The following is a 13,669-nucleotide window of genomic DNA, read 5'->3' on the forward strand; positions in this document are numbered from 1 at the left end:
TCCGATTTATGACGACTGACTAATTGAACAAATCAAATCAGTCCTGGCCCGGCCGAGCACTTCCATTTGTCATCATCAAATCATCGAGGGGCCCTCAAATATCGCTTTTATCCCGAAGGTAAAAGGAATGGATAAACTTCGACTCATATGGCTTGTTCTACTACTTGTTAAATCATACACAAAGACACGTTTTATAGCACCGAGTTACCAAATGCGGTTTCGTGCAATCAATGTACAACCAACTCATAGTAACAACTCATATCTCCAGGTTTGAAGAATATAAGATATTATCGTCTCATGATCACTCGTAATAAAATCCATGAAGTGATTCCAATGAGCGCGGGTTGAATCCAATACTCAGAACTTATGAGTACTCATGAGTGTTGTAGCTATTTGTCCAACACCTTAGACCTTTACAAGCCAACCCATGACAGTCTTAATTCATATCTACTTCCAACATATGACTGACTGTGGATGGTTTGAATAACTTAGTCATTCCGGAAGAATAACCTAGTTTAATCTGGAAGTCAAAACATGCAAAATGAAACACAAGAATAATTGAATCCAATATGGTATCAAAACCTATGAACATAAATAAAACACCTTTTATTTATCACCATATGATTACACATTATTCATTGTATACTGTTTCAGCTATCAACTTTATTCTTGAATTTAAAACAATAGTTGTCCCATGCTCCAAGCATGTACACTATGTTTTTCTAAACACTAGTCATGCCATACACCAAGTATGCACACTATGTTTGTCTATGATCTTTACTTTGTGAACTAGATCCATTGAACATAACTTCACACTCCCAAATCCTTACTATAAATACAAGAATTCCAAATTCGTGTCATTTACTAAAATCTGTTAGACTCTAAACTTATATGCATTGATCCTCTTGTAATGATTATGCAGAAAGTCAGAAAGACTTGGCAACAATCATTATAGAGTATTCCAAAGGAGATCAATTCCTTGGAAACATCCTTCTTGCATTAAGTTTCCTTGATCTTATACAGATTGAAATTTCTGACTTTGAAACATTTCCAGATTCATTTTGACTATAACTTCTGAACAAGAGTTGCCTCCTTACAGATTATGTCAATATGGTCCTTCCATAATTATCACTATACTTCCAATTGTCCTTGAGAAACCAATCTTTGGTAAACCTTAGATTGTCCTCGACAATTGTTTAATCCTTTTAGTCATATCCAGTTCTAAACCTTTTCCCTTCTTAATGCCCCAGGCATATGGAAACTTTTAGAAAGGATGAATATAGCACATGTAATCGAACCTATATCCGAAGCATACGGGACACGATTCATGATGTCTCACATAAAGACTAAACCAGTCTTTTGCTATAACATTTCCATTTCTATTTGCCAAGTTCTCATAATTCAGATTATGAAAAGGGATGCCGTAATCATAATCGAATTTTAGAACGCAAATAATGGACCCATATACAGAATTTCCTTATGTTGAGCCATTCCAACATGAAATTCATATATATGATTGACTAAATGATTAAAACCTCACGATCTAAGCTTATAGATTTGAGATGAAGTATAATTTCCTCTCCCTTAATTATAGCAAAACAACTTTTTCCCAATTGAAACCTTTTGTTTTCTATAATTAACATTGCTAACTTGCAATCTATATCATAATTATCATGCTCCCACTAACATGATGATTATTAGCATAATACTTATGCTCCCACTAGCTTTGACATGTACTCAGAAATCAGCTGGACTTCTAGAAATCAATACTTTATTGACTTTCTTACCAAAGTTCAGATTTCTGACACTTGATTGTTTTGATAGAACTTTATCAAAATCATACACCTTCCCTTAGATAGCACACTCTTGTGTCTACACAATTATGAAGAGGGACGCCGTAATCTTAATGGTTAGACCTTTTTGCCACTTCTCACAAGTCCACGTTACTGTGTCGGTAAACCACTTACGCTCCACTAACGACTTTAAGAATGCAAATATCACAATTGCTATCTAACTAAAATCTACTTAGTGAAAGTGTTTCCTCACCATCATTTTCATGAATCGGAGAGAAACCTTATGACACTTAGATTTATTGGTGTATGTGTTCTTATCCATGTGAATTGTCAAAACCATAGTCACAAGAAAAGGATAATGACAAATCCAAACTCATATGGACTGAACTCAATCTTAATTTCTTGCCACCTGGCAGCTCAAGGGTCTGCCATTGCTTCCAAGTTGTTGTGCAACCAATTGAGAACTCTAAGAACTCAACTTTAACTGGAATGGGCACAGACTATGTCAACACGATAGGTTATAAACCTCAATTCGCGTGCTAGTGAAGAACTTTAGGTTTTATTCTTGATTAGTTCTTGATACTTTCAAGACCTTTAAGACTCCCACTGTCCTCTTGACCTATAAGACTCTCTTGTCAAATATTCAAGGGATAGTGCGGATTATTTATCAAGACAAACGCTTCACACAATTGGCCTTAGTTGGTCTTTGTTTTATCCAAAACATCACAACTTACCAATTTCAAATGTACAAGAGTAGAAAACTTTTACTCTTACATTTGACAAGTGTTTTAAACCTTCTTTGAGACATGTCACTCAAGTCACAATCTTGGAGTATGACTCTAAGACTTGTATTGGTACGAAGTATGACTCATCTTCTTCATTTAACCATTTCAACAATTCAAGATCCCTTCTTCTTAGTCATAAGAATGCACTAAGACTTCCTTAGAGAACTAATTTTGATATGGTTTCTTAATCATTAAGATGATCACAAAACAGATACTAAAGTACTCTCCCATTTTTTCAGATTTGAGAAACTTTTATCTTTCTGCCTAAGTTGATTCTTCTTATTCGCTCTGCCTTACATTGGAACCTTTTCCAATGTCTCAGAGTTACACTTAAGCCTGTAAGTATAATCATATTTACTAAGCTTTAGTAAACTATGACGAATAGTCTTATTAATCTTTTGTGGTGGACTTAATCAGTGCACATGACTATGTACTCGATCCGTTAGTCCATTACTTGACTCACACATCCATGTGAATAAATAATTAGTCTTAATTTTCCAATACTTGAAAGTTCTCATTCATCATGCTATACACCTTGCATGATTCCAAGTTCCGGTCCAATTGAGACTTGGGTGATGAGAATCTTTCCTTTATTTGATAAATTTAGACATTACCACAAATGAAAGAATCAATTTCATACTTCCACTCTTGCTATTAATGGAATCATATAAGCAACAATTTTTCCTCAAATGCCATTGTAAGGATATTTTAAAATAACTAAAATAAAAAATTTTCTTTTATTTTAAAACTATGCAGAAAAACTTATCCTTACAATCCATATGAAAACCTGTTGTTATCTATTCCTTAGAAATATCTCATAACTCCTAAGAAGTAGCTCAAGAATCCGATTTTCAAACTATGCGATAGAAATCCATCTATGCGATCAGATTCAGCATATTCTTTCTTTAAGTTCCTTTACTTTTCTTTGATTCTTAAAACATTACCATGTGACCCAGTCACATCATGTATCAGGAATCTCAGAATAGAAACTTAACAGAGTTAGATTAGTGGACTTTACCTGAAGTAGAGTCAAACTTATTGACTTTAACATCCTTAGGTAAACTTGGCAGCTTCGCAACCAATGCCCCTTCCTTTGGCAATACAAACATATGGACCCTTTGATAATGGTACACGAGACTATCACAGACTTAAACTTTTCTCTTTACCATTTGGTCAACCGAGTTGACTATGGCCGATCCCTTTCCATTGGGAAGAGAATGCTTTTCTGGATTTCCTATGTCACTATTGTCAATGTCCATCACGTTTTGAGGAAGTTGATCTTAACAAATAGATAAGATCATTAAGGGTCTTGTCATAGTCTGTTTCATAGGTGTTCCAAAAGAACTTACTATGTGACTTAGAAAGTAGTTGAACCACCAACTTTCTCAAGACTTTGACACCCTTCTCTCCCGGCTTGTCAATATGTGACTACATCTCCAAGATGTGATCACACCTAGACCTTGCCTTACCAATGGGGCTTGAGTGATCTTAAACATTTCAATAATTTGTGGGTTAGGGAGAATAATTGGAGGAGGAGAAAGAAGTATGATATCCATGGGACATCATCTTCATTAGGAATGCTTGTTTCAAGAGATTTGGGAAGATCATAAATGTCTAAAACAGACATGTTTTGGGAGATATTCAAGATAGTTGATCTTAAAGTCCTTAATATGACACCCAATATGAAATATTAAGGCTAGGACCCAACAAACTATTTTATAATGTAGAAGAGGTATGCCGTAATCCAAGCTATAAAACAATTTGAAGGTAGGTGAATGACGATTCACCAATTTCCACCAAGATAAACGAAATGTATTATTAGGTTTTAATTGGATTTGAAATTCCTAGATCTTTTGAGATTCATTGAACTGTTCAATGGCATGTTTCAATCTCGAGTGTGCCCTTCAGGTTTTGTGACTGGGATGCCGAGGATCACAAAACAAGGTGTGAAGTAACCATGCAAATTACTTGGTACCCTTAAGTGTTTATCCCTCAATCGATGTGCCGGTTAACCACACACGCTCCATTGATACTATGATAAACATTAAGTTACCCTTTGCCTACCTTGTTAAATACGAGTTAGTGTGCCAGTTAACCACACACGCTCCACTAACCGACTTAAATAAAGTGCAAAGTGTAATTTCATGGATTAGCACCTTCTTCACATTTTCCTAAGTAACTAAGATTGGGTATTTATAAGAGTTTAGTTACTTAGTATTTATCATTAATACTTTTAATGAAGGGAGAATTATAGTCTTGTCAAACCCGTTCGGCTCACGACCCTCCACCAGTCAAGCAAGCGGTGGGTGAGAGTGGACACCCATTAAGTTGCCATTTTATAGGCGACAACCTTATACCCACCTTATAGACCGGCTTCGTGAATGAGGCGTACTAGCGGTAAGACCGACTTTACTCTTATACATGTATATATTATTAACTTATAATACTATAAAGTATAAGGGTTGAATTTTAACTTTTAAAATTCTAAGGGCTAACTTGGAATTAAAGTATTCATAAGAGAAAACTTTACAAATTCCAAAACTTGAGGGCAAGTTTTGAAACTATTCAAAACTAATTAATTCCATAACTTATGTATTTAAAGTAGTTTTAATCCAAAAACTCTTCAAGTTCCATAACTTGAGGACAAATTATGGAAGACTTTAAACTAATAAAGAATTAACTTTTTCTTTATTTTATAACTTATGGAATTAATTAAGGTTACATTATTTTTTTTTATATTTATTTAATGAAGAGACTCTTGGTCCTCCATAACTTGAGGACAAATTATGGAGTCATAACTCCAATTAATTAAAACTAGACTCTTCATTTTTTTGTAACCTTTGCCAATTTTATGAGTTTTATGAGTCTTTAATGTGACTCTTCATGTAACTTGAGGACAAGTTACACAAACACATTTTATACTCAACTCCTAGATTAAAATAGATTGAAAACAACTATTTCATTCAACTTTTCTATTAATCTAAGAAACTCATAAGAACAAGATAATTCAAATCAAACTTTTTCATGTAATTAGTCTAACCTTTAAACTAATACAAAACATGAATCTATTGACAAGTGTCTTTGAAATTGGATTGGCATGAACATTACCACAACAAAAACAAGTTTATAAGTTCAAAAACAACTTAGGGTAATGTAACAACCCGAAATTTGTTCGTCGCCAAAACCCGTTCTACCCGGAAAGTCGCCGTTATCGGATTCGTTCCGTCTTCTCTTTGGAGTTAATTATATAAACTTATATGTTTATTTATTTCTAATGAGTGTCTAAATCACTCAGGACTTATGTTATTAGCCCAAAAATCATTATTTCATAAGTTTTAAAAATGTTCCCGTCGAGTGACGGAAACTAAATCGGGTGCGACCAAAAGCCGCGTTTAACGTTGGTACCGGGTAGAATTCCACCGTGTGGAATTTTAGGAACTATATGAACATGTTTCAGCCTTCATTTGAAGCTTTTCCTTCTCTCTCTACTCTCTCTCTAACCTCTCTCCAAAATCCAAAGATTAAGTGTCAAAAACTCAATTTTAAGGCTTCAAATCCTTAAGGTACCTTCCTAGCCTTAATTTATAGCATGTTTAGCTTCCAAACTAGACACTTAATCATGAAATTGGACAATATATATGAGTTTACAGCCTAAGAAGGTGCTTAGGCCGTAAACACCAAAAATGATGGGTTTTGAGCCCTTAAACCCCTCCTTGACTAGTTTGGATTTTAGATATGGCTATGGGACTTCAAGATATGGACTCTAAACATGTAAAACATAAATTTTGTGATGTTTGAAGGAGTTTACGGCCAAGGATCATTCTTGGGCCATAAACTCATATAATTAGGGTTTTCATGCCCTTAAACCCTTCCAAATCACTTATATGGCTTAGATATGAATTATAGGACCTTGATTCTAGCATTTGGACACTTGAAACATGAATTTTGGGAGATTTAGATGAGTTTACAGCCAAGGAGAGTTCTTGGGCCGTAAACTCCCTAAAACTTGGCATAAATCCAATTCTAAGGTGTTAGAAAGCCATCCAACACCACCAAAAGCCTTGGAATAAATCACGGGACCAACCAAAAATACTTTAAGGACCTTAAACACATCATTCATGGGATTTCTAAGAGTTTACGACCAAGGCTTGTTCTTGGACCATAAACTACAAAATCTTTGGTGTTAGAATGCAAACTAAACACCCCTAAGGCCCTTAGATGAATTTTAGAAGTCCTTTCATGCAAGTTCTAGACCTTGAAACACCTTGTAGCACCATTTAACATCATTTTCTTGGAAAAATAGGGGTTTACGGCCATGGAGCTAAGCTAGGCCGTAAACTCCCATAAAAGGGATCTATTTGATGTTTAGTAATCATTCCAAGTCCTTAAACCAAGTCTAGAAATTATCCCCTAAGTGTTGGAAGTCAAATTTGCACCATAAACCACCCATCATGAGTTTACGGCCGTAAACTCATGGGGATGGGTGTTTAGGCCATAAACTCCCATAAGGGGAGTGTTCCTTTGATGTCCCAACTCATTTCCCAAGTCCCTTGTGTCACTCATGTCCCTAAACGCCACCCGGGTCACTCCAAGCACTTGTATCGGAGTGTTATCGTGACTTGAAGCAAGTGTCCCTATCATATGAATAAACTAAGTCCTAATTAGATACAAATGTGTATCTTTACATCATAATTAGGAACCTCGTGTGTTTACAAGTTCCGGATCAACTCTTAGCATCCAAACCGTCTCGTATCTCGTCCGGTGAGTTCATACCCCTACGGCTTTTTCACTGTTTTCAATGTTTTCAGGGGGGAAATACAAGCAAACTATAACTGTTTTTCAAGCACAACATTAATGTGTTTCAAACAATATCTGACAAACCTATAAACTCTTTTACTCCTTATATATTATGCTGAGCATAAGGAATGACTATTCGATTTCAACTAAATGGATTTTAGTTAAGGAAACAATCAAACTAATCAAATTATTATGGGAATAATTTGGGGGTCTTTTCTGTTCTTTCTATCGTATACTGATATCTATATCAAGTTGTTAGATAAACTATGTGTGTTTCAGTTTATCTCCGTATCATTTGAATGTATTGTCAGATAATTTCATGTATGTATCTATAGTTACTGTACTATGTTTCATAACTTACTGTATGTCGATATCTTATGAGAACCCTGTGAATAGTTTAGTACTGGTTTGTGAGATAGTCACTACCCTTTATGGATGATCAGTAAATCCTCCCCGGAAGTGTAACCAGAGTCTCCTGGAGGGAGAGCGCGGAATTTGTGAATAGATCTATTCGGGACTGACAATCCCACGCCTGGGGTGACAAATTTCTGGATATCGTTTCGATGTCTGACAAACATCAAGGAGGTCACGTTGTCATATTAGTATGGTTACCCGACTCACAACACGTATTAATATCAGTTTATTCACAGTTTGGGTTCAGAAACTATATCTCGTTCGGGATAGTGATCCCATGGTTTTGCATCTATATTTTACATCTCTTTCGGGATAGTGATCCCATGGTATTAACCAAACTATTTAGTATCCAGTTCGGGATAGTGATCCCATGGTTTTATGTCTATATCTTGTACGGGATGTCTTTCCCCATGGTCATTAACTATAGTTTATATGGGATAGTGATCCCATGGTTTCGTATCTATAACTTATGCGGGATAATGATCCCATGGCTTTCTAAATCTATATCTTATACGGGATAATGATCCCAAGGTTTTGTGTCTTTAACTATATCTTATACGGGATAGTGATCCCATGGTTTTCTAAATATGTATCTTATTCGGGATAGTGATCCCATGGTTTCAATCTATATTTACATATATATACATCAACTTATCTAGTGTCTAGTCCGGGATGATAGTCCCATGATCTTAAACCCGTACTTTCGGATGTGTCAAACTATCTTATATATGTCTTTCGGGATAGTGATCCCAAGATTTTCATTATATAGTTTTGGATGTTAAACTATACTTTGTGTTATACAACCGATCTTATAATTAGGAAAATATGGGATTTTCCTGGGGTAGAATACAATACATAACCGAATTGGTAACCAATGATAACTTAACCAACTTTACATAAGAAAATATGGGATTTTCTTGGATAACATATCTTTTCGAAAACTAAAGGAAATCGATACATTTTCATAAAACAAAACCGCTTATGAACTTACCAGCTTTATGCTGATTTTCAAACCGCTTGTATTCTCAGGTCCAAGTTAGACAGGTACCCGGTGATCTCTTTTGATGAAGACGGAGTGCGTGGAAGACTCGTCTCAACTCTTGTTAATATGATGCATATGTATATTTTGTATATCTTTACTTTTGAAACAAATGTACACTTTCATATATATGTAATGTAATGTTTGTTTACTGTGATTACTATGTACATTGGAATTGATACACAACTTGGAGTCAACCCCGGAGACGTTTCCGCCTTTGGTTTTCGGGGTGTGACAGATTGGTATCAGAGCCCTTGTTTATAGTGAACAGAGTATACCAAACCTTACATGGTATAAAACTGTAAACACTAAAGGGTCTCAGTGCTCTGAATTAAAAGTATCTTCAAAACTATAAGTATTTTCAAAAGTATACAAGTATACCGAATTGTCGAAATCCATAACTTCAAGTGGAACAAAACATAAGTAAATGGGTGTTGTACAGTGCGGTTAAACCTGGGCAGTTATGTAGTCGTGTCTAGGGTCAATATAGCCTGGCCAACTATATTCATTCGAGACACGGCCAACATGTGCTTGGGAGTGACTGTGGTACGCAGCACGCCTAAGACTTACCTAATATCTCAAACAACAAATCGTCGCTGCAGCGAACCATGAAATACTATGGGAGTATTTCTCGAGCCAAATCCTTTGTAGAAAACCCTCGTATACGCGATGTTACTTGATCCTTCCGCTAGCGATAAGACGTTATGTCTTGATAACTCTTTCCTGCTCTATCGCTTAGTATGATGCTATATCTGTCTTGATGAGATATCCCCTGTTCCATATCTCTTGATTCAATTCAGAGGACTTATAATCCTCTCTTTCCTGATCTTTTTAGATCAAGATGCCTCCAAGAAAGAGACCCAGCTCAAAGAACAATGATAATCCTCCTCCGCCACCACCTTCTCCTCAATTTGATCTCGCATCACTTCAAACAGTTCTGACTGCTGCAATGGTGGCAGCTATGTCTCAAATGAATCCCAGTGGCTCCGGAGGTGGTCCCCAACACCAAAACCCAGAAGGCAACCAGGAACACCGAAGAGGGGGTTCCTACAAAGACTTCATGAACGCGAAACCCACAACCTTTGATGGCACTGGAGGTGTCATTTCCTTGACTCGATGGTTCGAGAAAATCGAGTCAATCTTCGAAATATGTGCCTGTTCGGAGTCTGACAAGGTCAAGTTTGCCGCCTGCACCTTCCTTAATAAAGCCCTGACTTGGTGGAACGGCCGAGTCAAATCCTTAACCTTACCTGTAGCGAATGCCATGGGTTGGGAAGCTATGAAGGAGCTTCTGCTTGCAGAGTATTGCCCTCGGGGCGAAATTCAGAAACTAGAACACGAACTCTGGAACCTTAAGATGAAGGGTTCCAACATAGCAGCTTATACTTCCAGATTCGATGACCTGGCCTTACTCTGTCCGGGAATGGTTACCCCGGAGAGTAAAAAGATCGAGAGATTCATCTGGGGATTGACCCAGCCAACTAAAGGGAATGTCTTGGCTGCAAAGCCAGACACGTACGACAGCGCTTAATGCCTTGCGAAAATCTTGATCGATCACGAAGACAATTCAGATGAGGAAACTACCACTCCCGAGTCAAACACAAGTGGAGGTGAAAGCAAAAAGAAATCTCGGAACAAGCGAAAGGCCCCGAGTACGAAAGGGTCTTCCAAGAAACAGCAAACGATAGCAGTCCATGCTGCTACTAACCCTATTGCTGTCTCAGCTGTTGGATCTACAGCCCAAACTCCCACCAGTGGATACACTGGTAGTCTTCCTTGGTGTGGTAAGTGCAACTACCATCACCGCATCCCTGGTCCATGTCGCGAAAGGAGCTGCGACAACTGTGGCAAGAAGGGCCATCTATCTCGAACCTGCAGAAAACCGGTCAAGTCAACGAACCAATCATCGGGAGCAGGAATCAGTCCAGCCTGCTACAATTGTGGTGAAGCAGGGCACTTCAAAAGGAATTGCCCCAAGACAACTACCACCACTGATCCTTCTGTCGCCGCAGGTATACTTCTCTTTGATAACTCTTATACCTGCAACTCTTTTCAATTCCCGTGTTTGGAAGGAAACATGTTATCTATCAATTCGAACGTTTTCTAAGCTCAATTCCTCGTATGTGATCGAGATTTGCATCATCGAGATGACTAACCAATGAGATTGAGAACGCTAACTTCGCGCCTATAGATTGAATCCTCGGTCCAGAGGACTAGTCTGTTCTATTCGGTTAAATAGGAAATCCTTCGCGAAAATACTTTGATGCTACGTTTAACATGGAATGATGGAGACTCATTCATGTTGTTATCTTGGTTTCGAGAGGGTCGCCTGTCTATATCTTTTCCTCGATCTAACTCTCATGATCTACGGCATCAACTTTCGTATTGTGTCATGCTTTAAAACCCAAGAGTTTTCCTGGTACGAATTACCACGTTCCTCGTTTCTGTGATCATTTGGAAACAAGAAGTTAGTAGCTCTTTCTACTAAAGGTCTGTCCCGAAGAGTTTCCGGGAATTTCATTCGAACGTCTAAAGTTTAGTTCCACGCCATACTTTTTGAAATCTTGTAGAGATTGATTCTACAATCTTCAGGGTTCAGATGCTCGTAGAGCTTGTTAACATCTATCCAGTACATCATGTCTCGAATCCTTAGAAACTCCTACACAACGAAACCCTAGTAATTCCTTGAGGAAACCGAAGTCGTCCAGGTTTGGAACTTCCATGAGAAAACCGATTGATAAAAAAATATTGAGAGAGAGTCAAGGTACAAAACAAGGACACGTCCCGATAGCGAGAATTCACTAAAACACCCAGTAGAGACCCGATTCCACTTGAGAGAGTGATGATCCGAGGTAGCAAATCCATTCGAGTCTCATTCCAAACTTATGATCCATATCTTATTCTTTGAATTTCGGGACGAAATTCCCTCTAACGGGGGGATAATGTAACAACCCGAAATTTGTTCGTCGCCAAAACCTGTTCTACCCGGAAAGTCGCCGTTATCGGATTCGTTCCGTCTTCTCTTTGGAGTTAATTATATAAACTTATATGTTTATTTATATCTAATGAGTGTCTAAATCACTCAGGAACTTATGTTATTAGCCCAAAAATCATTATTTCATAAGTTTTAAAAATGTTTGCGTCGAGTGACGGAAACTAAATCGGGTGCGACCAAAAGCCGCGTTTAACGTCGGTATCGGGTAGAATTCCACTGTGTGCAAATTTTAGGAACTATATAAACATGTTTCAGCCTTCATTTGAAGCTTTTCCTTCTCTCTCTACTCTCTCTCTAACCTCTCTCCAAAATCCAAAGATTAAGTGTCCAAAACTCAATTTTAAGGCTTCAAATCCTTAAGGTACCTTCCTAGCCTTAATCTATAGCATGTTTAGCTTCCAAACTAGACACTTAATCATGAAATTGGACAATATATATGAGTTTACGGCCTAAGAAGGTGCTTAGGCCGTAAACACCAAAAATGATGGGTTTTGAGCCCTTAAACCCCTCCTTGACTAGTTTGGATTTTAGATATGGCTATGGGACTTCAAGATATGGACTCTAAACATGTAAAACATAAATTTTGTGATGTTTGAAGGAGTTTACGGCCAAGGATCATTCTTGGGCCGTAAACTCATATAATTAGGGTTTTCATGCCCTTAAACCCTTCCAAATCGCTTCTATGGCTTAGATATGAATTATAGGACCTTGATTCTAGCATTTGGACACTTGAAACATGAATTTTGGGAGATTTAGATGAGTTTACGGCCAAGGAGAGTTCTTGGGCTGTAAACTCCCCAAAACTTGGCATAAATCCAATTCTAAGGTGTTAGAAAGCCATCCAACACCACCAAAAGCCTTGGAATAAATCAAGGGACCAACCAAAAATACTTTAAGGACCTTAAACACATCATTCATGGGATTTCTAAGAGTTTACAGCCAAGGCTTGTTCTTGGGCCGTAAGCTACAAAATCTTTGGTGTTAGAATGCAAACTAAACACCCTTAAGGCCCATAGATGAATTTTAGAAGTCCTTTCATGCAAGTTCTAGACCTTGAAACACCTTGTAGCACCATTTAACATCATTTTCTTGGAAAAATAGGGGTTTACAGCCATGGAGCTAAGCTAGGCCGTAAACTCCCATAAAAGGGACCTATTTGATGTTTAGTAATCATTCCAAGTCCTTAAACCAAGTCTAGAAATTATCCCCTAAGTGTTGGAAGTCAAATTTGCACCATAAACCACCCATCATGAGTTTACGGCCGTAAACTCATGGGGATGGGTGTTTAGGCCGTAAACTCCCATAAGGGGAGTGTTCCTTTGATGTCCCAACTCATTTCCCAAGTCCCTTGTGTCACTCATATCCCTAAACGCCACCCGGGTCACTCCAAGCACTTGTATCGGAGTGTTATCGCGACTTGAAGCAAGTGTCCCTATCATATGAATAAACTAAGTCCTAATTAGATACAAATGTGTATCTTTACATCATAATTAGGAACCTCGTGTGTTTACAAGTTCCGGATCAACTCTTAGCATCCAAACCGTCTCGTATCTCGTCCGGTGAGTTCATACCCCTACGGCTTTTTCACTGTTTTCAATGTTTTCAGGGGGGAAATACAAGCAAACTATAACTGTTTTTCAAGCACAACATTAATGTGTTTCAAACAATATCTGACAAACCTATAAACTCTTTTACTCCTTATATATTATGCTGAGCATAAGGAATGACTATTCGATTTCAACTAAATGGATTTTAGTTAAGGAAACAATCAAACTAATCAAATTATTATGGGAATAATTTGGGGGTCTTTTCTGTTCTTTCTATCGTATACTGATATCTATATCAA

Source organism: Lactuca saligna, chromosome 1, assembly GCF_052625555.1.
Source record: "Lactuca saligna cultivar CGN05327 chromosome 1, ASM5262555v1, whole genome shotgun sequence".
Classification (NCBI taxonomy): Eukaryota; Viridiplantae; Streptophyta; class Magnoliopsida; order Asterales; family Asteraceae; genus Lactuca; species Lactuca saligna.